The 3,937-nt window shown below is 40.7% G+C and overlaps 1 long non-coding RNA gene across 1 annotated transcript; it reads left to right on the top strand.

The window, feature by feature from the left end:
* Positions 1-320: 320 nt before the first annotated feature.
* LOC130855067 (uncharacterized) lies at positions 321-3,712 on the top strand. The gene is made up of 3 exons (XR_009054221.1): positions 321-395; positions 3,228-3,326; positions 3,418-3,712. It is a non-coding gene; the product is annotated as an uncharacterized LOC130855067 (long non-coding RNA).
* Positions 3,713-3,937: the final 225 nt, after the last annotated feature.

The following is a 3,937-nucleotide window of genomic DNA, read 5'->3' as shown; positions in this document are numbered from 1 at the left end:
GGCCCTGCCAAGGAGCCCAAGAGGTGGCCCTTGTCCCTCTTCCTTGTCCAGGAGACTCACATCAGGAACTACCTGCCCCTTCCACGGGGCCCTCAGGCCAACACAGCCCACAGTGCCTGCCTTTGCATTTCTGAATTCCCATGACGGGCATGCAGAATAGGTATCGCCTTCAGCACAAACTGAAAAACATTCACTTGATCCTCCCGAGAAGCTGGCAAGAGGAAGGCTGGGAATATGCCATGGAAAGAAGAAAATGACCCTGCCAGATTCTCCAGTTTCCAAAGTCAAGAAGAGATCTGGTTGGTGCCTCAGAACTGACTGCCTACCAAGCAGCCCGCAGAGATGGCTCCGTGTGCGAGGCGTGTCCACTACGGAATGCTTGGGACCACTTCTGGGTATGAGTACCGCTGGCCTGTCCCGTACCAGCTTTTAGCAATTCCTTTTAGGGAAATTGTATGCCTGGAGTTGGGGAAGTGAAGAGGCCTATTAAGTTACTCTGTGTTTTCAGGGCAGAGGAGGGACTATTTTTCACCATTTAGGGGAAACTTTGTTCACACCATTCATTTGGAATAGTCTGTCAATCTCCGTAAGGCTGATATCCTATCCAATCCTTCGGTTTGGTTAAAATGGCACTTCTCCCCGACCCAATTCCTCCTGAACTCACCGCCTGCACACAGCTCTCATACTATAAATTCCTGCAGGGTGGTGACTGGTGAATCTTGGCTCCCACAAAATATTAACATAATGTTATGTGCATAGGAGGTAGCACATTAAATTGAGGTTTCTGGTTCTGGATAGTAATTTGTTAAATTTAGTTTAAAAAATCCGTTTTGATAGAGATAACTACCCATTTATTTCTAATTAAAAACATCTGTTTTTTCCCCGTAACAACTATAGCTTGACTCCTTTTTATGAATAAGCAACAATATTTTAACAGCTCTGAAAATTAGATAACATTATCAAAACTTCTTGTCTAATAATCTTCACAACATTTGTGCTTTGTCTGAATCCTGGAGGAAAATACAGAATTAAATGAGATCACTTGAATATTTCTTTCACAAAAGAATATTTAACTTTTAAAAAGAGTTAAGAGAATATTGTCTTAAATACAAAATTCAGTGTTTTTCCTCTTGGATTTAATTTTCACGTGTAGGACAGATTCATGGTGGAAGCGAATGGTTGGTGTTGGAAATGATGGATAGTGATGGGGACTTGCTTCTTCTTGATGTCCTATCGTTTTCCCAAAATGGCAGGGATTTGTATTCAGCCAAGGAACAAGGTCCTCTCAAGTTTCCGCCATTAGCTCCAGAATTTAGTTGCCAGGTGACAACTCTAGCATCTGAAATTTTTACCTAGAAAAGCAGACTTTATCATGGCTGACTTTGATGCTTGGCATATGAATGTGGCTCTCCTAGTCTAATAATCTTCTTGCTTTTGCATTTATCAAGTTTCTCTGTTAACAGTTTCAGACACCCTTTAATATCCACACCCTTCCACCCAACCTGGTTTCCTTAGCTCACAATTTCCTGGTAAATATTGCATTTCTTCAAGGAACAGGGATTTCACTGAGCTTCAACTGATACTCAATATCACATTTAAATTGCCTCTGACAAGCAATGTTCCACCTGCTTAGAGACAAGAGTCCTGACCTAAACTGGTGCTTTGGAATGTGGATCCAGAGCTACTGTCGGGGTGCTAAATTTATTCCCTGTGGTATGACAAAGTAGCCTGGGTTGTACCTGCTATGGTTGGGGGCATAGGGGTTTGATCCATGAAGTTAATTAGGATAGACGTTATTTTACCCTGGAAGCTATTGTGTCTCAGCTGGATCGGTTTCACTTAGCTGTTCTTTGGAGGAGATATGATGCCTCATTTCTCTTTTTCCTCTTTTCGTCAACAGTCAGACATCCACGGGCTCTTATACCCCCAGACATCAGTTAGCTATCATTAAATATAATTTGGAGCCTTAACAATGCTGTCGATACGCCGTGGTATTTTGTCATCACTTTACTATTGGTTATAATCCCCTTCACTTAGGAGACTTCTCCCCCTCTCATCTTTGTGGTTGCCAGACTTGTAATTTGTTTTTCTGTTTAATACAAACCTTAGAATCATTGGTATAAAGTATACTATGAAAAACACATGCTTTTTAAAATAGCTCTTTTGGTCTTTAAAAATTAAAATGTTATGTTGTCATCTGTTCCAATGACAGTAAAAGCATATTTTATAGCATTTCCTTTAAACTCTTCAATAAGATAATTTAAAAAAATTTTTGTATACCAAAAGAGTCACCTCTCTGAAACAACTTTTGTATGTCTCTTCATGTCCCTTTATATAAAAGAGATATAAGACATAACATTTATGCAGTAAAGAGGACATGTGAAAAATCTTAAATGCTGGCCAAGACTCGATTTCTATAGATAAAAATGTGGAAGAACCACAATGTGGTAATGCTTCAAATATCTAATTCTTGCTTTTCCTCAAAGGAAAAAAGGGCCCGTTGGAGAGAATGGATGATATAGGGTCTCTCCATTGATCTTTCTAATTAGAAAGAAAATTCAAGTTGAGAATTGTAATTAAATATAACTTAGATGAAATACTTTTCAACCTAATCAAGAGTAAATATAGCTTCTAAGTTTCCAATGTTTAGGATTTCAAAACTCTAAAAATAGAACTACACCTTCATTTATAGAACTATGGAAATTATGCATTTTATAAGGTAAACAAGGATTTTGTTTTAAATAAGGAATAGCATACACATAGTAAAGTTCACAACTCTAACCACAGGTCCATAAATGTCTTTCGTGTGTATATATCTGTGTAACTACCACTCAGATGAAGGTCGAGTACGTTTTCAGCACCCCAGAAGGCTCCCTTGTGTCTCTTCCTAGTCAATACCACTCCACTCCTTCACCCTCTTCCCCTGTAATCACTATTCTAACATCAGTCACCATGAATTAGTTTTGCCTGTTCTTGATCTTCATGTACATGGAAAATGCTTTATTGTGTCTGGCTTCTTCGAGTCAGTGTAAGGTCTGTGGGATGATTTGTCTGTGTGTGTGTAGCAATAGTTCATTCAAAAGTCAGTGTTACTTTACAATTAGCCAAGCAAGTGCCCAGTAAACCTCTTACCCCACACCCCCACTCCAAAGCAGAGCTCTGATGAGTCTAAGCTGGAATTCACAATGGGTCAGGTCTCTATCTTAACTTTCTCCTCCATCCCAAAGTCATGCTGTGGACTTACCATCACCTGGCCAGCTACATGGTACCATGACTGGGAAGCTCAGGCAAAGGAGAGTGATGCTGGGGTCTGTCTCAGTGAAGAGGTGGGTCCTGGGCTACTTACTTCTCCCTTCATATGGAAAAACAGAATGTAACCATGTCTGACATTTTAAAATCTGGTGATCCCCTTCCCAGGACAAATGTGCATTTGAGGGCTTCCTCGGTGGCACAGTGGTTAAGAAGCCACTTGCCAATGCAGGGGACACGGGTTCAAGCCCTGGTCTGGGAGGATCCCACATGCCGCGGAGCTACTAAGCCCCTTGGCTGCAACTACTGAGCCTGTGTGCTGCAACTACTGAAACCTGCCTGCCTAGAGCCTGTGTTCCGCAACAAGAGAAGCCACCACAATGAGAAACCCACGCACAGCAACGAAGAGTAGCCCCTGCTCTCTGCAACTACAGAAAGCCCATGCACAACAAAGAAGACCCAACACAGCCAATAAATAAAAATAAATAAATAAATTAATTAATTTAAAAAGTTTGCATTTGAAAGTCATCTTAGTATTGCCTCTTCTTGGGGGAAGATTGAGAAATAGGGTAGGTAAGGAGGCCAAAGTAAGGGGGTAGGGGACTGGGAGTTCCTCCCTATCTTATGTAATTCTATATAATTTACCTATTTTTCAAAACGATGATATCTATTCTTTGACTCTTAAGTG

This window comes from Hippopotamus amphibius, chromosome 6 (assembly GCF_030028045.1).
Source record: "Hippopotamus amphibius kiboko isolate mHipAmp2 chromosome 6, mHipAmp2.hap2, whole genome shotgun sequence".
Lineage (NCBI taxonomy): Eukaryota > Metazoa > Chordata > Mammalia > Artiodactyla > Hippopotamidae > Hippopotamus > Hippopotamus amphibius.
The sequence above is the reverse complement of the archived record's forward strand: the minus strand, read 5'-3'. Positions and strand labels throughout refer to the sequence as shown.